We start from the raw sequence: 24,233 nt of genomic DNA on the forward strand, positions 1-24,233 counted from the left end.
ATTTCACTCTTAACTTCACTTTATACCTTATGTATTATGAGTCTGAAGTTAAAATTGACTGCTTGGTAGAGACGTACAACCACGAGATGCAAGTTGGAGTTTTTAGTTCATCGACCAATAAGCCACGAGGTACGATGAAGGCACCGTCATCTTCATCAGCTTCATCATCTTCATCGTCTTCATTAGCAATTTCTTCAAACATCTTTCTGATGAAACTACTGGTCGGATTAATGTCAAATGTTAGATTAATTTTTTTTTTATCAAATTTTGAAATATTAAGAATTTGTCTTTACTTATAATGGTCTATATACTGCAAAAATCTAAGTCTTACCAAGTGTATTTTTCTCATTTCTAGTCAAAATATCTCATCACACTTTAAATACAACATAATCACCTAAAGAGTAACTTATATTTGAGATATAAGAACTGATTTTCAGACAATAGATCTGGAAAATCTTATTTCAAGAAATCTTACCAAGATAATTTTCACTTGTTCCATTGGCAGATTTTTTTTATTTATTTATTTATTTTTACTTAATTCAAGATTTTTTTGCTTAATTCAAGCAAAAAAATCTGCCAATGGAACAAGTGAAACTTATCTTGGTAAGATTTCTTGAAATAAGATTTTCCAGATCTATTGTCTGAAAATCAGTTCTTATATCTCACTGAAAAGTTATTCTTTAGGTGATTCTGTCGTATTTTAAGTGTGATGAGATTTAGATTTTTGCAGTGTATTTTGATGGTTTATAACATGTAAATGATTAGAGGGATCAGTCTAGTTCCTGCTGATCACTGATAGAAGTCATAGATGGACTCTGACTTACTGAGTTGAGTCGTCCTCCAGTGACAGTCCCATCCACTTCTATGGGGAGGCTGGTCTCCTGCATCCAGACCACAGGACTGGAACAGAGACAGACCCTGACAACCTCACAAATTCAACTGGGGGTTCATTCTTGATAAAACATGCTGGTGAGACACTGGAACTGTTTTTAGGTCCAGTTCTGTCATAAGCCGCTGTCAGGACAGATGGGTCAGGTTTGGTCCGACCCACTTTCATTCACTAAATACATGTTCAATGAATGAAACTGGACCGAGGAACTGAAACGGTCTGATTTGATTTGATTTATTTCGAACATGCAAAGAAACAAAATAAAACAAAACAAAACATTTAAATGGACAGAATCTCTCTTCAGCACATACAAGTCTGAATATTGCATGGTCGAAAAGGAGTAAGAAGAAGTCTAAACGTATTTAATCCAACCCCTCAGTGCTTTTACACCTTTATCACTAACTGAATACAACAATCAAACTATAGTATTTTCCTCATTTTAGCATCGAACCACAATGATCCATCCTGCAGTAACTGAATTACCCACACCAGTCTGTTCATGTCAGTGCAGTCACACAAACAGACTCAACACACAACAGTTTTCTTCACTGATTCCAGCAGATTCATCAGTTCAACATCATCATAAACAAACAGGACTCAGTGTCTTTATTAAATACTGGAACTCTCAACAATCATTTTTTTATATCTATTTTTAAACTGAATTATATTTGATATTTGTTTTATCTCCACGCAGTTTTCCTCCACAGATGGTGATACAGAAACTTTTTAACCTAGTGTGTACTTTATGAATCTGTAAATTAAATTTTCCCCTTAACTCATCTCCTCCCTCTGTTTCACTGAACATTTCTTGAATTGCCCGTCACTCACTTATTCTTTGCTCTAAACATTATTTGAAACGGTTTGAGACCAGAGTGGTCCTGACCTGGTGTCTTTGTCGTTCAGGTGGGGACAGACTGGGACCCTAAGGAGCGTCTCTTCAGGAACTGGGGGGGTCTTCTGGGGCCCGAGGACGAGCCGGTGGCGGTGCAGCGCTGGAGCCGAGGACAGAGCAACCTGACCGCCACCGTGGTCTGGATCGACCCCACCAACGTCATCGCGGCCACCTACGACATCCTGGTGGACGCCGCCGCCGAGGTGACGCACTACCGCCCGCCCCTCACCCTCCCACTGAGGCCCGGCGTGTGGACGCTGAGGGTCCTGCACCACTGGAGCCCCCTGGGACAGACCAGCTTCATCGTGGCTCCGCTGGAGTTCCACCGACAGCAGCCCATACGACAAGGTGAGCGGATGTGCAGGTGTGACCTCTGACCCCGGGGTCCAATACTTCTGGAGGTTTCATTCTAGTTACGTTTGAGTTTGCCGATCACAAACCCAGCTTTGGGGTCTTCAAAACGTACTGAAAATTCTACCTAGACACACTTAACCTTTGCACTGACCCTGAAGCTGTGAAGACTGAAGCCTTATGTGATGAATTTAAGGTTTTATTTATTTATTTATTTATTTTTTCTCTTCTTGTTCATTCCTTTACTTTTATTTATTTTATTTACTTACCTATATTTGTATTTATATTTAATTTCCTCCTGCCTCACCTCCAGCATTATGTTTTCTCCATGCCATGTTCTGTTCTGTGTACATGGTATTATGTAAATAAAGTATAGGGAAAAAAAAAAGTTTAGTTTTATTTAGTTTGGACTTTTTTTTCTCTAATTCAGTTCGTTTTAATTCGTTTTTAGAGCAGGTTTGGTAGTTTTTATTAGTTTTCATTTTATTCTAAATGCTTAGTTTTTGTTCAGTTTTAGTTTTTTTTGTCGTATCTTTCGTCTTCTTCTCCGTCGTATTCAAATTCCCTTATTTTACTGAAGAAATTTCCAGTTGCTCATTGATGTTCAGGTCAGTCACATTTTTTTGTTTTAGGATAGTTTGTAAATATAAACATTTTCATACTGTAATTTTCCTTTTTTTTTGTTCTAAAGCAAAGAGAAAAATTGGGACTTGTCATTATTTATAATTTATTATGTTAGCATTCTAAGGACCGGCCCACTTCAGATCTAAATGGGCTGAATGTGGCTCCTGAACTAAAATGAGTCTGACATCCATGGTTTAGAAGGTTGTTGATTTGTGTTCCATTGTTTTTCAGTCTTTGTCATGTTCTGACCAAGGTTCGAATACTTCTGGATTTTTCATTCTAGTTTAGTTTTATTTAGTTTAGACTTTTTTTTTTCTCTTATTCAGTTCGTTTTAATTAGTTTTTAGAGCAGGTTTGATAGTTTTTATTAGTTTTCGTTTTTTTCTAAATGCTTAGTTGTAGTTCAGTTGTAGTTCAGTTGTAGTTCAGTTGTAGTTCAGTTGTAGTTCAGTTGTAGTTCAGTTGTAGTTCAGTTGTAGTTCAGTGGTCTCTTTTCTCTTCTTCTCTGTGCTCCTATTCAAATCAATCCCAGACAGGACTCTGCTGCTTTAGTCTCCATGTTTCCAGGTAGAGTGGGGACCAGAAGACGACTGGAAACCACAAGTGAACACAAGTGACGGAGCAAAAAGTGTCGTATGGAGACAGCACAGAAAACTGAGAGAGGGAAATAAATCCATTGAACATCAATCTGACATTGACAAAGACCAAAACCAAGGGAATTTGATCCATAATTTCTATCTGTTTTAGTTAGTTTAGTAAACACACAATACAGTTTCAGTTAGTTATGTTTTTTTTCTTTTAACTTTTTAACTATAACGTTGCCCAGTAGAAGCAGAGCATAAATACTAAACTACTGCAGCTGGAGGCAGCAGCCACCAGGCTCATAGAGGAGACATGGAAAACCAGAGAACAGAAGGTACTGGACCTGATGAAAGAGGTGGAGAACCAGGTCCAGAAGAGCCTTATGTGTGTCCAGGTGTGATGGAATCTGCTGAAGCTGATGTGCAGGTGCAGAGCAAGGTTATTATCGTTAACGAAAACTAACAAAATGACCTAAACTAGAATTGTAAAAACATTTTTGTTAACTGAAATAAATAAAAACTAGAATTAAAAGAAAAAAACAATAACTAACTGAAACTGCTTATAAAACTAACTGAAACATAAAAATTATGGACAAAATTCCCTTCGTTTTCGTCTTTGTCAATATCAGATTGATACGAAATCGATTTATTTCCCTCGAGCAATTTTATCTGGTGGCACCGTATGATATTTAAGGGTCCGTCACTTGTGTTCACTTGTGGTTTCCAGTCGTCTTCTGGTCCCCACTCTACCTGGAAACATGGAGACTAGAGTCCTGTCTGGGATTTATTTGAATATGACGACAAAAAAGATAAAAGATATAAAAAAAAAAAAACTAAAACTAAAACTAATCATTTAGAAAATAACGAAAACTAATAAAAACTATCAAACCTGCTCTAAAAACTAATTAAAACGAACTGAATTAGTGAAAAAAGTCAAAACTAAATAAAACTAAACTATAATGAAAAATCCAAAACTATTAGAACCTTGCTACTGGGGTTTGTGAAGGTTACTCTCAAACTTTAGATCGGGGCACCAAAGTCATTGTAGTTCAGGTTCCACATTCAGCCCAAAATGATCTGAAGTGGGCTGGAAAAGTAAAATAATAACATAATAATATATAAATAATGTCAACTCCAAACTTTTTATCTATGTTTTAGAGTTTAAAAAGTAAAATTACATAAGGGAAATGTTTGTTTACATCTACAAACGATCCTTAAAAAACATGAACAAACTGAAACTTAAAAAAAATAAGTGCAATTTTAACAATATTCTGCCTCAGCTTCTTGTTTACACATGTGTATTATAACTTACAGATCACAGTGGATCTACAAATACACAAAACATTTAGTAACAGGCATCTGGAACTGAAAAATATTTAACATAATAATAATAATAATAATAATAATAATAATATAAAAAACAATAATATTATACTAGATTTATTTTAACATTTCGTAACAGGTGAAATATTGGTTAATTTACACAGTTGTTCATGTTTCATACAGATTATTACATTTTTTTGTGACAGAATAGTTTGTAAATGTAAATATTTTCATGTAATTTCACTTTTTTTACACTTAAAGAGATGCAGTTTGTCATTATTTATAAGTTATTATGATAGTATTTTATTGGTCGGACCCACTTGAGATTGAATTGGGCTGAATATGGAACCTGAACTAAAATGACTGATATCTTAGTGTAAATTTTGCATTTCACAGATTCATCCCACCGGCCGGATCGGAGCCTTTAGCGGGCCAGATTTGGCCCATGGGCCGTATGTTTAACACCAGTGCTCTACATCTTTTTATAAACTGACCACACGTAAAAGTAACTACTGCTGTTTAATAAATGTAACATAACACAAAATCCAAATGTTTCTGTGTAAATGTTCAGTGTCCAAACTCCATCTGAAGCACCTGTTGAACTGATACTCAGTGTGTGTGTGTGTGTGTGTGTGTGTGTGTGTGTGTTAGAACATGCCGTCACAGCTGTCAACACTATGCATACATGTATTTATAGCATCAGTTTCCAGTCACTCACAGGGTCACCTTTACCCCCCCCCCCCCGGGGTGCCGTGTGACCCCCACAAACCTGGGGCTGTCTCTGTGTAGTTGTGTAGATAAATGATCACGTCCAAATCCACATTGTGAGGATGTATGTCCGGCCCCGGCGCCTTTAACCCTTTCATGCATGAATTATGAGAACTTTAATGGGTCCAAACTCAGTCATGTCCCGTCAGAGTGAACTTTAACTGATCACCATTCCAACGTTTATTTCACTATAAAGTAGCTCCTAGTTTTGGATCATCCCTTACAGTCCAACTAAAGCAAAAATGAATTTAAAAGTAAAAATGTGGGTCAAATTGTCTCTAAAATGTCCCGTCAGAGAGATTTTGAATACTGTGTTTTGACCTTTAATCACGATTTTTTTCCTGAGTGTTTTTATTCCTTTGTAGGCCTGAAAAAAAACAATGCGATTGAAGAGTTTTTTATGAACCTATTTTTCATGGAGTTGCAAAAATATCCACTCAGCTGGACACCATGCATTTAACCCTTTCACGCATTAATTTTTTGGGGTTTTTTTGAGTGTTTTTATTCCTCCTTAGGCATGAAAAAAACAATACAATTGAGTTGTTTTTTTTCATGGATTTACAAAAATGTCCACTCAGCTACACCATGCATTATATTCTTGAAGCACAGAAAGATATATTTAAAACCCAATATCAGAAAATGTTATGAAAACAATGAAATAAAAACATGTTTAATACTGCTAATCTAATATTTTCTCACAAAAAAAAAAAAAATATATTTTCTCACATTTTAACATATTTTATTTAATACTAGTTATTACTCACTTCATGGAGATAATGTGCAACAAAAAACCTTTTTGTCTAAAAATAACCCCAAAACTGTTTCTTACAGTCTAACAATTAACCGTTGTTTAAACTCAAACATGTCACTGCAGATCAGGTTTATCAAGAACAGCAAAGTTATAGTAATGGTATGAATTGTAGTGTTTGAGATGATGCATAAGTGTCCACTGTGTTGGCTGATATCCAACTACAACAACAAAATATAAAAATATAATATACATATAAAATATACATAAAATAAAGTATACAAGAGAACAGCTGTAGAATAGTTGTCCACTGTAGTAACCATTATGGACGAAAGGGTTCATTTTAGAAGCAAAGAAACATGTATTTACTGATATACTGAGTGAAAACGATGAAAGAATTGTTTTAATGCTGCTAATCAGATGTTTAGTCACATTTTAACAGACTCTAATACTAGTTATTACTCACTTTATGGAGATAATATGCAAAAAAAAACAAAAAAAACAAAAACCTACTGTCTAATAACAATAACAAGCAATTGATTTACAGACACGTCAGTGCAGATCAGGTTTATCTAGAACAGCACAGTTACACTAATGGTCTGAATGTCAGTGGACTATTATGGGATGGTGCATTAGTGTCCACTGTGTCGGCTGATCTGGAACTAAAACAACCAAACCCATGAATATACAGGAGAACAGCTGGAGAAGAACTGACCACTGGAGTGACCACTGGACTGACCACTGGACTGACCAGTGTGCATGAAAGGGTTAACTGTGTTTGGGGTTCTTTGAGTGTAGGCTTAGAATAGGGATGGAACCGTATGAAAATTTCATATCATGGTTATTGTGACCAAAATTATCACAGTTCTCATTATTATCGCGGTATTATTGAAATTGTGCTCAAAATGTTCAAAAAGTACTGATACACACACTGAAAGAATTTAACCAAGTGGAATTTGGAAAAAAAAAACAAACAAAAAAACCCCACCAAATACAATAACAGTCCCAATGTCCCTTCTGTGTCAGAAACATTCACATATTAACCCTTAGTGGTCTGAGTCTATTCTGTCTGTTTTTCAGTCCTTTTGATTTGGCCTTTATATACTATAGAAACAAATGTTTACTATACCCATGTTTGGATCTGTTTTTTCAGCACAACTTCATCTGTATCATCTGTCTGTTATTTTTTCACTTTAACCTACTATAAAAACACAAAAGGACAAAAAATATATAAAATCTAATTTGAAAAATGTATATACTTTATTGCATAAATAACACACAGATGTTTAACGAACCTTTTCACAGACTTTAAAAGTGAATATTGGTTCCAAATATTAGGTATAGAAAATTAAAATTGTAATAAATTCAAATTATACTCAACTATTTGACATTAAAGCAGATCTGTACATAGGGTTTTTTCCCCTAAAAGTGCAGTAATCAAACACAGTTATCATGATAATTAGAATTAAAACGCTAATACTAACTGTCTGTGATTTTACCGCCGTTTATCGTTATACTGGTAATGGTTCCATCCCTAGCTTAGAATTAGGTTTGGAAAAGCATGATGTTAACGAGGGTCCTCACAAGGATATAGAAACACAGCTGTGTGTGTGTGTGTGTGTGTGGGGGGGGGGGGGGGGGGGGGGTCTAAGTAAAGCCTGGTTTCTGAATAGACGGTGGTTTTATGGGCTGGTGTTAGGAAGTGAAGGTTGGATCAGATGTCGAACTGGATCTGGGTCATGTGGTTCATTTTAACCCATAAAGACCCAAACAGCCACCGACGACCAAAACCACCCACTGACCTAAAATATTCAATAACCTCTGATCCACTAATCCTACCAATACATGTCGATAATTAGTGTAAAATACAGTTAATCATCTTTTCATGGTCATCAGATATGACCCGTTTGGACGTTCAGAGGCTCTGTAGTTACCATGGAAACACCATCATCTTCTACAACATCGATTCACCAGTAAAACCCATGGATTTGAATAAATGACAGTGGATGGACACACTTGTTTTATAAATATTAATAAATAAAATGAACAAATAAACCTACAAAATGATAAACTGTGGAAAAAAATAAGCTAAATATTTATTAAAATAGAGTAAAAAGGACCCAATAAGTAACAACATGAACCAAAACAACCAAAGTAATGAATAAAATGAATAATAAAAAACAAAATAATCAGTAAATTAAACAAAATAAACTGTAAGCTGAACAAAATTGAGGATAAAATAATAAAAGAGGCAACAAAATGTAGAAAAATAATCAAATTAGGTAAAAAAAAAAAAAAAAAAAAAAAGAAGAATTTACCAAAAAACCAAATGGCCCATTTGGATGTTCAGAGGCTCCGTAGTTACCATGGAAACACCATCATCTTCTACAACACTGATTCACCAGTAAAACCCATGGAGTTGGATCAGTGACAGTGGATGGACACACTGGGTTTATGTTCAGTTAATGCTTTATTTTGCTGAAAATGTCACTTTTTCTTCAGTTTTCTCTGTTTTGGATATAATAAGCCTCAACTTTAATCTGAGTTTGTTCAGAAACCTACATGATTAGTAAATTAAATATAGGAAAATACCTGATGTTCACTGAAAAAAAGCAAAATACAGAAGATAATGTCATAATAAATGCCAATAAATCACGCAAGAAAAGTTAAATATAAAGAGAAAATTATTTTGGAACTGCCACCAAAGTTGAACTGGGTCTTTCTGGGTTAAAATCCAACATGTTCACCTGTAACAATCTGAAAAACACAAACCTCATGTCCAAATAATGCATCCACTGAGGTGGAAATATAGTCTGTGTCAAACTGTGACAGTTAGAAGGTCACTATTTATTATAAAAAATAAACTCATCTCACAGTTTGCTATAAAATCATCATGATTTTTCACCTGAAGCTTGTAATCATTAATATTTACATGTAAAGTCAAAGAATTGATGTGGAATGAGCACATAAAATTGATCAAATAGAATAAATAAAATTGATTGTGTCCTCATATAATTACTTTCAATCATATACAATAAGTCATGCAATAATCTGTTCTGCAATAACTGCAATATTTATTCAATATTTATCAAAATATAAATGAACTATTTTATACAGACTTGAGTTCATACATATACATACTGTTAATATTGTCTGTTTATATTTTATGTCTATTTTTTGTTACTTTACTTTTGTAAAATTGTGTATTCTATTTTCTGATCTTGTTTTTTTAATTTTTTGTAGTTTAACATTCGTTCTAGCCTTGTTTTCTGAGGTATTGGTGTTTTATTAATATTTTTGCACTGACTGGAGTAAACTCTTCATTTCAATGTACACACGATGACAGTGAAGTCTATTCTATCAAATAACATCAATCTGGTAACTATAATTACACTCTCCTGTAGATTACAGATTTTCAGTCAAGTTAACAACAACTGAATGAGCCTCAAAAACAAATTGTATCCAAAATAACATGAATTTGTACAAACCCAAAAAAGGTCAAATTTTCCAACTAATTAACCTGTTAAACCCTGACCATATTTTCAGGGAAAAACGCCTAAACAGGCAAACCCAAAGTACATGAAGAATTCCTTCACAATAATAAGGTTCATATGGATGTTCTTGGTGTCTGTGGACATTTACAGAGCTCACAGAATCTATTCCCATTGTCTGAAATACTGTATCTATTACTCTGCCTGAGTAAACTGGAACAAACTAAAAGAGAAAGTAGAATTTTTTATCCTCGCCTGTTTTTTTTCTGGCTGGACTGACGATGATATGCATAAATTAATTGTTCGTGTTGGAGATTTTTAATAGCGTATATTTCACCCCACAAAGATTAAAAATCATGTTTGAGCATTAAAGTTTGCACTAAAATACACGTTTGATGTACTTTTATTAACATTAGGGTCTAAACTTTGAGCAGAAGTTGAAAAAAAACATCCATTGTCCTGATTTATTATATTTTTATAGCAGATGAATATTAATATAATATTTTAGGCCTGTGGGCGGGCCGATAGGGCTAAAGGGGTTAAAAAAAAAAAAGAAATTAAGAAAGGTGACATAGTTCAACAGGTGAAGTCATTCATCCGCACAAACACAGTTTCCGTTTGTCCGCTGTGTACCAGGTCCATATGAAAGAAATATGACAGAGCAGGTTTATTCACTTCAGAACACACTGTCATCCTAAGGGCTGAACAAGCGTCACACAGCGAAGTGGAACTGAATAATTTAACACAATCAGAACAAACTGACAAAAACAAAAACATTCAGATGGAACTAAGTGTTCAGACATAAAACAGACGTCACCTTTGAAAGAAATGAAGAAGAAGAAGAGTTCAAACAAAGTTCAAATCAACCAGTAAAAGTCTGAAGGACAAAGTTTTAATCAGAGTTTCTAATGACATACGAAGACAACGTCTGAGAAAACTGTCCGACCGTCTGGTTAAGGAGTACTTTATACAGAAAATCATATAAAATACTCTTTATATTGTAAATTATATAAAATACTCTTTATACAGAAAATCATATAAAATACTCTTTATACAGAAAATCATATAAAATACTCTTTATATTGTAAATTATATAAAATACTCTTTATACAGAAAATCATATAAAATACTCTTTATACAGAAAATCATATAAAATACTCTTTATATTGTAAATTATATAAAATACTCTTTATACAGAAAATCATATAAAATACTCTTTATACAGAAAATCATATAAAATACTCTTTATATTGTAAATTATATAAAATACTCTTTATACAGAAAATCATATAAAATACTCTTTATACAGAAAATCATATAAAATACTCTTTATATTGTAAATTATATAAAATACTCTTTATACAGAAAATCATATAAAATACTCTTTATATAGGAAATTATATAAAATACTCTTTATGTTGTAAATTATATAAATCATGCATACTGTGTTTTTATGGAGTATTTTATATATTTTATACATTTTATTATATTTATATTTTATATAGTAAATCATATAATTACTCCTTCTGTCGTAAATTGTATAAATACTCCTGCAGCAGATCGTATAAATACTCCTTCTGTTGTAATCCTATAAATACTCCTTCTGTCGTAGATCGTATAAATACTCCTTCTGTTGTAATTGTATAAATACTCCTTCTGTTGCAATCCTATAAATACTCTTTCTGTTGTAATCGTATAAATACTCCTTCTATAGTAGATTGTATAAATACTCCTTCTGCAGTAGATCGTATAAATACTCCTTCTGCAGTAGATCGTATAAATACTCCTTCTGCAGTAGATCGTATAAATACTCCTGTTGTAATCGTATAAATACTTCTGTTGTAATCGTATAAATACTTCTGTTGTACTCATATAAATACTCCTGTTGTAATCGTATAAATACTCCTTCTGCAGTAGATCGTATAAATACTCCTTCTGCAGTAGATCGTATAAATACTCCTGTTGTAATCGTATAAATACTTCTGCAGTAGATCGTATAAATACTCCTTCTGTTGTAATCGTATAAATACTTCTGTTGTAATCGTATAAATACTCCTGTTGTAATCGTATAAATACTCCTTCTGCAGTAGATCGTATAAATACTCCTGTTGTAATCGTATAAATACTTCTGCAGTAGATCGTATAAATACTCCTTCTGTTGTAATCGTATAAATACTTCTGTTGTAATCGTATAAATACTCCTGTCGTAATCGTATAAATACTCCTGTCGTAATCGTATAAATACTCCTTCTGTTGTAATCGTATAAATACTCCTGTTGTAATCGTATAAATACTCCTGTTGTAATCGTATAAATACTCCTGTTGTAATCGTATAAATACTTCTGTTGTAATCGTATAAATACTCCTGTTGTAATTGTATAAATACTCCTGTTGTAATCGTATAAATACTCCTGTTGTAATCGTATAAATACTCCTGTTGTAATCGTATAAATACTTCTGTTGTAATCGTATAAATACTTCTGTTGTAATCGTATAAATACTTCTGTTGTAATCGTATAAATACTCCTGTTGTAATTGTATAAATACTTCTGTTGTAATCGTATAAATACTTCTGCAGTAGATGGTATAAATACTTCTGTTGTAATCATATAAATACTCCTTCTGTTGTAATCGTATAAATACTCCTGTTGTAATCGTATAAATACTTCTGCAGTAGATGGTATAAATACTCCTGTTGTAATCGTATAAATACTCCTGTTGTAATCGTATAAATACTTCTGCAGTAGATGGTATAAATACTCCTGTTGTAATCGTATAAATACTTCTGCAGTAGATGGTATAAATACTCCTGTTGTAATCGTATAAATACTCCTGTTGTAATCGTATAAATACTTCTGCAGTAGATGGTATAAATACTCCTGTTGTAATCGTAGAAATACTCCTGTTGTAATCGTATAAATACTCCTGTTGTAATCGTATAAATACTTCTGCAGTAGATGGTATAAATACTCCTTCTGTTGTAATCGTATAAATACTTCTGCAGTAGATCGTATAAATACTCCTTCTGTTGTAATCGTATAAATACTTCTGCAGTAGATCGTATAAATACTCCTTCTGTTGTAATCGTATAAATACTTCTGCAGTAGATCGTATAAATACTCCTTCTGTTGTAATCGTATAAATACTCCTGTTGTAATCGTATAAATACTTCTGCAGTAGATGGTATAAATACTTCTGTTGTAATCGTATAAATACTTCTGCAGTAGATGGTATAAATACTCCTTCTGTTGTAATCGTATAAATACTCCTGTTGTAATCGTATAAATACTTCTGCAGTAGATGGTATAAATACTCCTGTTGTAATCGTATAAATACTTCTGCAGTAGATGGTATAAATACTCCTGTTGTAATCGTATAAATACTTCTGCAGTAGATGGTATAAATACTCCTTCTGTTGTAATCGTATAAATACTCCTGTTGTAATCGTATAAATACTTCTGCAGTAGATGGTATAAATACTCCTGTTGTAATCGTATAAATACTTCTGCAGTAGATGGTATAAATACTCCTTCTGTTGTAATCGTATAAATACTCCTGTTGTAATCGTATAAATACTTCTGCAGTAGATGGTAGAAATACTCCTTCTGTTGTAATCGTATAAATACTCCTGTTGTAATCGTATAAATACTTCTGCAGTAGATCGTAGAAATACTCCTTCTGTTGTAATCGTATAAATACTCCTGTTGTAATCGTATAAATACTTCTGCAGTAGATGGTATAAATACTCCTGTTGTAATCGTATAAATACTTCTGCAGTAGATGGTATAAATACTCCTGTTGTAATCGTATAAATACTCCTGTTGTAATCGTATAAATACTTCTGCAGTAGATGGTATAAATACTCCTGTTGTAATCGTAGAAATACTCCTGTTGTAATCGTATAAATACTCCTGTTGTAATCGTATAAATACTCCTGTTGTAATCGTATAAATACTTCTGCAGTAGATGGTATAAATACTCCTTCTGTTGTAATCGTATAAATACTTCTGCAGTAGATCGTATAAATACTCCTTCTGTTGTAATCGTATAAATACTTCTGCAGTAGATCGTATAAATACTCCTTCTGTTGTAATCGTATAAATACTTCTGCAGTAGATCGTATAAATACTCCTTCTGTTGTAATCGTATAAATACTCCTGTTGTAATCGTATAAATACTTCTGCAGTAGATGGTATAAATACTTCTGTTGTAATCGTATAAATACTTCTGCAGTAGATGGTATAAATACTCCTTCTGTTGTAATCGTATAAATACTCCTGTTGTAATCGTATAAATACTTCTGCAGTAGATGGTATAAATACTCCTGTTGTAATCGTATAAATACTTCTGCAGTAGATGGTATAAATACTCCTGTTGTAATCGTATAAATACTTCTGCAGTAGATGGTATAAATACTCCTTCTGTTGTAATCGTATAAATACTCCTGTTGTAATCGTATAAATACTTCTGCAGTAGATGGTATAAATACTCCTGTTGTAATCGTATAAATACTTCTGCAGTAGATGGTATAAATACTCCTTCTGTTGTAATCGTATAAATACTCCTGTTGTAATCGTATAAATACTTCTGCAGTAGATGGTAGAAATACTCCTTCTGTTGTAATCGTATAAATACTCCTGTTGTAATCGTATAAATACTTCTGCAGTAGATCGTAGAAATACTCCTTCTGTTGTAATCGTATAAATACTCCTGTTGTAATCGTATAAATACTTCTGCAGTAGATGGTATAAATACTCCTGTTGTAATCGTATAAATACTTCTGCAGTAGATGGTATAAATACTCCTGTTGTAATCGTATAAATACTTCTGCAGTAGATCGTAGAAATACTCCTTCTGTTGTAATCGTATAAATACTCCTGTTGTAATCGTATAAATACTTCTGCAGTAGATCGTATAAATACTCCTTCTGTTGTAATCGTATAAATACTCCTGTTGTAATCGTATAAATACTTCTGCAGTAGATGGTATAAATACTCCTTCTGTTGTAATCGTATAAATACTCCTGTTGTAATCGTATAAATACTTCTGCAGTAGATCGTATAAATACTCCTTCTGTTGTAATCGTATAAATACTCCTGTTGTAATCGTATAAATACTTCTGCAGTAGATGGTATAAATACTCCTGTTGTAATCGTATAAATACTTCTGCAGTAGATGGTATAAATACTCCTTCTGTAGTAAATCTTCCATCCTGTGTTTTTCCGTCTCCAGAGGACGCCCAGCGGCTCCACGGCGGTCCGCTCAGAAACTCCTACATGGAGCAGAGTTTCCACGGCCTGAACCCGGTGCTGCGTCTGCCCGTCAGCCTGGGGGCGGTGGAGGAGGCGGAGGCCAACGCCGGCCTGACGGGGGCGCCGCTGCGTCGCTGGCTGGACCGCCTGCTGGAGGGCCACTGGTCGGCCGCAGACGTGTGCTCGTGGGGCCCCAGCGCCTGCCCCGTCATGCAGCGCTGTCACCTGACCGCCTGGAGCTCCGCCAGCCCTGACCCCAAGTCTGAACTGACCCCGCCCACACAGGACGGACGAATCAGGTAGCAGACGGACAGACTGAGGGGGAGGAGCAAATGAAGGAGGGCGCCGTGTCCTTTGAGCGTCTATTTATTTATTTAAAGCACGTGTGAGCGACGGGAACCAGAAGACGGACGGCGGCGGCGGAGGGTGTGCCGCCGTTCGGGAACACGGAGTTTGTCCGAACTTTATACCTCGTTGTGCGAGTGGATGTGTGTGTGTGTGTGTGTGTGTGTGTGAGTGTGTGTGTGAGTGTGAGTGTGTTTACATGTTCAGAAATGGAAAACATCTGTGGCTGCTCGTGTTTAGGCCTGGTATTAGTACGGCTGTGGAGATACCACACAAATCACAATACTGGGATCACGATACGATATATCGCAATATATCATGATACTGTTAAAAAGGCCATTTTTAGTTTGTTTCTTTTTTTAAATAATTATTTCCTTGAAGAATTGAATTCCAGCAGAAATCTGCACAAATCCTAAACACATTTGTATTTGATCCCAACAGGATCTAATGTTCTATCAGCAAATGTTCCAACTGTGTTCAAACTGAAATTCTGTTTTCCAGACATTCCAGTTCAGATCCTGTTCAAACGTTCAGATTCTATTAGTTCAAACTAACATCAGAACAGGACTGGAGTCCAATCCAAACTAAGGAACCAACATTATTGAATAAAACAGTGTGAAATAAGAATAAATACAATATAAACAAACATGAACCTCCACAATATCTGCATTTGAATAAATACCTTAAAATATTGATACAGTACTTTTTAATATCGATACAGTATCGTGAAATGAAATATCACGATATATTGCAGAACCCATATTTTCTTACAGCCTTGGTTATTATAGTACAAAAAAAAAAAGTTCAAACCAGTTCTGTTAAACACACAGTATGTATTTTCTGCCACCAGGTGTCGTTCAGTCAAAACAATCAACTAGAAGAGCACTCGGAGAGCGCAGACCTCCGCCAAGGCAGACCCCCCCCGATCACCACCGAAATTTCATCATTTCTTCCTTGTGCCAGTATCAACATTTCCTGAAATTTTCATCCAAATCCGTCCATAACTTTTGGAGTTATCCTGCTAACAAACCAACAAACCCTGATGAAAACAGAACCTGTGCCGTTCTGTGGCTGAGGTACAGAGGTCAGTTACCGCACATTGTAGACATCGTGTGGTTTTTTTGTGATTTAGTGATTTATTCCAAACATGCAATGAAATTTAACATATATGTGATCATGAAAAACATACATAACTAGAAAAGCGGGTGGGGTCCCGACCCTAAGGTTGAAAAACACTGGGTGAATAAGGTGGACTCCAGAAGAGATACTCCTTTTGAAAATGAAACGCTCTTTAACACAGAAAGGACCCGTACTGTGTGTTTAATGTCATAGAGCTTTTTTACAACTGAGGAAATGATGAAATTCTAAAATGCAGCTCCAAAAAGTTACTGAAATCTTCAATTGCCGTAGAAGAACTGTCATTTTATCAGTGGCTTATTAATAAAAACAGTGAACAGTCAACAGTGGTGCATGCTTTACCTTCTCCGTAGACTGAATAAATGACAAACATTAACTCAGATATACGCTCCCATTTACTCCCATCAACCATTACTGACAAATCTGCAAATAAATGACTTAAAAAGCTGGATTTGTCAGAGGAGTTCCAAATAAAACAGGCTTAAAATAGTCATTAACAGCCACAGATGTCACAGAGTGCCGCAGGTGTCGCGGGGAAAATTCTGTTCTCAAACATATTTAACATCTATAAAAGTTATGTCGGTCTGAATGTAGGTCACAGTTCAGCGCAGACATGTGGGGTTAGTTTCACCTGAAAAAGCTTCTCAGCGGTGTACTTTATGTCCTGATGCTCGGTGAGAAGAACTTTGAACTTTTGTGTCTTTTTAAGGACAAAACGCTCTGTAACCAAACAAAAATTACTGATTAATTTCACTTAATTACACGTTTAAAAAAGTAAAAACAGTGAATTCCAACCCAATAACTGTTCTACTATGAAATAATGATGTTACTGATGGAAATAATGTTTATTTAACTGGATATTTTTAACATTTGACCAACTTTCAGTAATATTTACCAAATATTAAAGATTAATTTCAAATTTATTGGTATTTGTTCGAGAGGTTTACAGTTTTCTAAGGCCTTTTTCATGAATTTTCCAAATAAATTTACTAAAAAGCAAACAGAAAAGAAATGGCTCAACTTTACTGACGTTTAACATGTACGACGGCGTATTAGGGCCACATGAGAAAATAAAAACACTTGTCACTACGAGAATAAAGTCGTTAATTAATGAGAATAAAGTTGTTATTTAATGAGAATAAAGTCGTGGTTTTAAAAAACTCATTATTTAACGAGAATAAAGTCGTTAATTCATGAGAATAAAGTCATTATGTAATGAGAATAAAGTCATAATATTTTGAGAATAAAGTCGTATCCACTCATTAAAAAATGTGGAACTGTGAACATTTAGTTGAGTTCTTCTTTCATTTGTGGTTCAGACTCAGAGGTTAAATACTGAGTCTGTCCTCCATCACATTCACATTCGTCTGAGGACTGAGACGACAGTCTGCACACATTTGGGTCTGCCGGAAGAACTGAGCTGATCTGTAGTAAAGTTCCTGTTTGGTGGAGGACGGACTGCTGCAGTGGAAACAGCAGAACTAAAGAATGAACTAAAGAATGGGAGAATTCTGCTGAGTTCATCTGTCCAACAGAAGGAAAGGATCTGCTTCACTTCACTAAAACTGGAAACTGTCGAATTTTCAAAATATTACGACTTTAATCTCATAAAAGAATGACTTTATTCTTGTTAATTAATGACTTTATTGTCATTAAATAATGAGGTTTTTTTTTTTAAACTACGACTTTATTCTCATTAATTAATGGCAAGGCAGATTTATCAGTATAGTACAGTTCATCCACAGGTCAGTTCACAGTGTTTTACAGAAATGGAAAAGAGAAGGATTAGAAACACACAATTCTAATGAAAACAGAATCAGTTAAACATAAATAATAATCAATTAAAACAAAGTCAAAGGTCAGAGGTCAGATAGAAGCCTTTCAGTTGAACAGCTGTTTTCAGCCTGGACTGAAACACAGAGAACTGAAACACACAGAAGTGAAACACATAGAACTGAAACACACAGAACTGAAACACATAGAACTGAAACACACAGAACTGAAACACATAGAACTGAAACACACAGAAGTGAAACACATAGAACTGAAACACACAGAACTGAAACACACAGAACTGAAACACACAGAACTGAAACACACAGAACTGAAACATATAGAACTGAAACACATAGAACTGAAACACACAGAACTGAAACACATAGAACTGAAACACACAGAAGTGAAACACATAGAACTGAAACACACAGAACTGAAACACATAGAACTGAAACACACAGAACTGAAACACATAGAACTGAAACACACAGAACTGAAACACATAGAACTGAAACACACAGAACTGAAACACACAGAACTGAAACACATAGAACTGAAACACATAGAACTGAAACACACAGAACTGAAACACATAGAACTGAAACACACAGAACTGAAACACATAGAAGTGAAACACACAGAACTGAAACACATAGAAGTTAAAACACACAGAACTGAAACACACAGAACTGAAACATAGAACTGAAACACATAGAACAGAAACACACAGAACTGAAGCACAGCTTCACCTGTTCAGTCCTGACTCTGGGCACCAGAACAAGACTAGTCCATAAGGTTCTCAGACCAGTCCATAAGGTTCTCAGACCAGTCCCTGAGGTTCTCAGACCAGTCCCTGAGGTTCTCAGACCAGTCCCTGAGGTTCTCAGGGTCCCAGATGGTTCATATGGGACCAACATGACCCAGATGGACTTCAGTTCTAGACCCTGGACAGACTTGTAGACCAGCAGAGCTGTTTTAAAGTCTGTTCTCTGAGCCACAGGACCCCAGTGCACAGATCTGAGCACAGGACTGATATGGTGGTCCTTCCTGGTTCTAGTCTGGACCCCATTAGCAGTGTTCTGGATGGACTGCAGCTGTCTGAGCTGGTTTAGAGGCCAGTGAGAAGGACTTTATTCTTGTTAATTAAGGACTTTATTCTTGTTAATTAAGGACTTTATTCTTGTTAAGGACTTTATTCTCGTAGTGACAAGCCTTTTTATTTTCTTATGTGGCCCTAATGCGCTGTTGTAAAGATGCGTGGAAAAGCTAAAAGAAAAGGTCCAGATGAATAAATATTAAAGAAGTTATTCGGTGCAGCCTTAACATGAACCTGTTCTTTTGTCAGTTTTTGGTTGTTGTAAGGATGTTAAAGGTACTGAATCAGCGTCTGTAAATGCACCTTTTCGGTGTATTTCCTACGTTTCTCCTCGACACCAGCGACTCTTCCGTTTCTCTCGGACTTTTTGGTGCCATGTCTGAGACGCTCAGACCGCCTGAGACTTGAAGTGTAAAAGGTCCGCTATGAAGAGATTCACCTCCTCTTTTCTTCTTCTTCTGTTTTTTAATCTGCTCTTTGCTGTTATGTGTTAAAGCATACAGATGCTGTGCGAGTTATTTATACAAGACATGGTTTTCTTTTTAGTCAGTGACTAATATTTGATCAACTGAGCTTCGTCTGCCTTTGTTTGTAAAGGCCTTCATGTCCAAGTGTTGGCGGTGGATGTTCACATTCACAGCCTCCTCACCTCCACCAGAAAACATCTACTTTATCTTTCCGGTAGACGTGTCTGTTTATTTATTGTCTCTTAAGTTGATCTTATTATGGTTTTTCTTCAGGGTTCTGGTCAGAGTGGTCAGTGCAGGTTTTTAGTTTATTCTGTTCTTATTAATCCTAATCCTGTTTGTTTTATTTTTGTACAGGTTACAGTGAGGGAAGCTCTTATTTGTTCTTCTATATTTGTGCATTTATGTGTGTTCTGCACATACAGCTGTTTAAAGGGGGAAATATTATGTAGAAAACATGAAGATGTGTTTTGTACGTGTGTGTCAGAGACGTGGAGGTGAAGAATGGGGAAAAAGACGCTTTTGCACAGACTGAGGGTTAGAGCAGAAACCCACTAAACGCCATCATCTGTCCTTTTCCTGTTCCAATTATTGACCTGTTTCATATGTGGTCAATTACAAGATACTGTTGGGTGGTTATTACTCAAAGAATACAGAAAACTACACTAAGAAATAACACATTATTATCCAATAACCTGTGTTTTATTTATCTATTATTACCATGTTATTACCAGCCTAAATTACTCATAATTAACCTAGACTTAGTTATGTTTTTCTTGTACTTCAGCTGTATTTACATGAGTATGGAGCCGATTTAGGGCCATAAGTTTTCTATATGAAAAAATAAAATTTGAAACTGAAAATTTAAGTTTTGATTTTGAATTTTAAAAAATACAACAATGTATTCAAATTAAAAATAAGTGTGTGCAAAGTTTTTTCAGGATAAATATAATTTTGATTCACTTCGGTAATTCTTTTGAATAAAGTATTTATTTTAATTTTTCACTTTCATATATATTTTAATATTTGAGGGTTTTTTTAGTTGCATGTTTTATTTTTCAGTTTCAGATCTTATTTTTTATGGTTTCAAATCTTATTTTTTCACTTTCAGATCTCTTTTTTTTTCGCTTGTTCAACTTTTGGCCCTGATGTGGCGTGGAGGGCGTGGCCTCAACTGAGAGGGGTGTGGAATCATGAGTGACAGCATGACAAAAATCTTAGGGACCTTCCTCGCTCATGTTGCCTTCAGGGAATATTAAAATATATATTAAAGTGAAAAACAAAAATAAATAATTTATTCAAAAGAATTACCGAAGTGAATCAAAATTATATTTGACCTGAAAAAATCTTTCCATACACTTATTTTTAATTGGAATACATTGTTGTATTTTTCAAAATTCAAGATCAAAACTTAAATTTTCAGTTTCAAATTTTATATTTTCATATACAAAACTTATGGCCCTAAATCGATTCCATACATGTGATAATTACCCAACAATATACTATAATTTACCATCTATTATTGACTTGGTAATCAGGACTTATACATTAGTAATACTGTGCACATCAAAAAGGGTTTAATTTTACATTATGAAACAAAAAGGCAGATTTGTTCATATTTCTGCTTTATTTATTCTTTTAAACTCTTTGTTTCCTCTGTTAGTTACGACGTAGATGTTCACAAATCCATGCACTTTCAACATTTTCATTCGATCTTTCTACTTAAAGTATTAAATGCTAGTTTTCAGTGTGGATGTAATGGGTGAGGAGGTCACCCAGGATGTTTAGAATCATCTTTAGACTTCAGATTTGTAGCCGCTCAGCGGGGACGTGGTGCCAAACAGCTGACACAGTCCAGTATTCACATGAAGCCTGGATCTGAGGCGCCTTGTGCAGGACTCTAAAGGACCTGGTGCAACTAGACCAGGGGTGGCCAGATCACGTCTGCAGGTTTTGCTAGTAGACTATAAAATGTGAGGTGGTCAGAGGATGATATTTATACTATTTATAAAAGGGTTAAAATATGAAAATAAACTTTACTTACTTTCATACTTTCTTTGGGTTTTTCTTCCATTTTGATAGAATGTTTGGACAATGACGACAAAAATGTCACTGTTGTAACCAAAAAAAAAAAAAACCCAGAATAATAAGACCTGTTCAGAAGGTGGCATTCTTAATAAAGTGTCCTATTACACTGGTCAACAACAAATGTATTGTTTCAGTTTGTTGAGCTGATTTAGGATCATTTTGGTGCTGAATCCAAAAATCACATTAATTTTGCTCAGTCAGGTCAACTTTCTGAACTATGCTCCATATTGGCCTTTTAACATTTGTGCTTACATTTATGGGCATTTTCACATCATATGATACAAAATTCTTTCATATTTCTTGCAATTAACGAGTTCTGAAGATTTTACTTTTGCCAATTTATGATTAATGTTTTTTTTAATATTACAGGTGAATGAAATGGCTTCGACTAGAAGATCTTGCAAAAATAAGCCTGATGTATTCTGCTCCATCTGCAGTGAATACACCATTGTACCTAACAGGAATCCTGTTAGAAAATGTTTTTTTTTCTCTTCAAACCTATTTTGGGTGAGAACTCTATAAAAAATCAACTGATAAAGTCACAAACATGTAAGCAATTTTGTGAGAAGATCAAATTTTTCAAAATCAAATTAGCAAAAAAAACCTGACCTGATTGAGAAAAACAGATGTCATTTTTGGATTTAGCGCTGCAACATGGTCCTGATTCAGCTGAAAAAACCTAGACAACTTGCAAAAAACATTTTTTTGTAACCCAGTGTTATTATTAGAACTATTTAACTGGAATTAATCTGTGAAATCACATTATTTCAGTCAATTTATGCACTGCCTGGCTTAAAATATATATATATATATTTCAATGTTATCGTTCATGCCACATAGTCTACAGTGCACAGTAAATGCCAGTGATTATTAAGTTCATAGTTGCATGAATTTTTGTCCCAGATCTTGTATTGATGATAGACTGTGTAAACTAGGAGTGTCAAACATGCGGCTCGGGGCCCAAATGCGTCCCACCAAAGGTTCCAATCCGACCCCTGGGATGAATTTACACAGTGTATAAATTCCACAGTCCAGACTGTGGAACTCATTTTAGTGTGGGTTCCACATCCAGACCAATCTGATCTACAGTCAAATAAGAACAGTAGAAGAACCCACACAGAAGAATGACTGCAGATTTACTACTGGGTTTGAGAAAATAATATTACATTATGTCGATAAATAATGACAACTTCAAATTTTTGTCTCTGTTTTAGTGCAAAAAATAACATTAAATTCTGAAAATCTTTCCATTTCCAAACTCTCCTGTACCGATAAAATGTGACTAACCTGAACAAACATGAACAACCTGAAATGTCTGTATTAAATTCAGTCCAGTTTGAACTCTTTTCTTCCTGTTCCTCAGTGTTTAGTGTCTTTGGAGATCTGATCCAGAATGCACATGGACTAATGAGAAGTTATGACTCAAAAATCACCCAAATTTACCCAAAAATGACCCTAAAACCACCTCAAAATTATTCAAAAACCACCTAAAAATCACCTAAAAATTACTTTAAAAAACACCTAAAAACTACCCAAAAATCACCCAAAAATTACCCCAAAACACCCAAAAATTACCCAAAAACCACCTGCAAATTACTCAAAAAAACACCCAAAAAACACCTAAAAACCACATAAAAAAACACCTAACCTTATGCCTATAAATAATGACAACTTCAAATTTTAGTGCAAAAAAATAACATTAAATAATAATTGTGAAAATCTTTCCATTTCCAAACTCTCCTGTACCAATAAAATGTGACCAACCTGAACAAATGTGCCCAACCTGAAATGTCTGTATTAAATTCAGTCCAGTTTGAACTCTGTTCTTCCTGTTCCTCAGTGTTTAGAGTCTTTGGAGATCTGATCCAGAATGCACATGGACTAATGAGAAGTTACTACTCAAAAATCACACAAATTCACCCAAAAATCACCCAAAAAACACCTAAAAATCACCCAAAAATCACCCAAAAAACACCTAAAATTACCTAAAAATCACCAGGATTCATTGTTAAAGAAATGTGAAAAGCTACTCATAAGGTGTTGCGGCTGTATTAATCACATAAGTAATTATCCAATGGAAGGAGCTGAACTTGTTGGGTTAAATCCACATGGGACTTTCTTTTTTGGCCAGGCAGTGTACATTTGGCATTTGAGGTGCATTCAGGTGCTTCCTTTTGGCTCTGAATTTACAGCGCAAACACTAAAACCACCTGTGAGTCTAAAGGATTGACTGAATTCACACAGTCTGTCTTGTTGAAGTCAGGTGTTTCTTTTCTAACAGTGGTCTGGGATACAAAACAATAATGACAAATGTATTAATATAGTTTTATGGTGGGATAAATACCATTACAGTGGTTAGTTTGGTTTAAATTGTTATCATTGCTTCCAAAATGCCTCAAAGATGG

At 34.7% G+C, this 24,233-nt stretch overlaps 1 pseudogene; it reads left to right on the plus strand.

The window, feature by feature from the left end:
* LOC115423359 (xylosyltransferase 1-like) overlaps positions 1-15,417 on the plus strand; it is an 81,064-nt pseudogene extending 65,647 nt beyond the window's left edge.
* The last annotated feature ends 8,816 nt before the right edge of the window (positions 15,418-24,233 follow it).

The sequence above is a fragment of the Sphaeramia orbicularis genome, chromosome 8, assembly GCF_902148855.1.
Source record: "Sphaeramia orbicularis chromosome 8, fSphaOr1.1, whole genome shotgun sequence".
In the NCBI taxonomy this organism is placed as follows: domain Eukaryota; kingdom Metazoa; phylum Chordata; class Actinopteri; order Kurtiformes; family Apogonidae; genus Sphaeramia; species Sphaeramia orbicularis.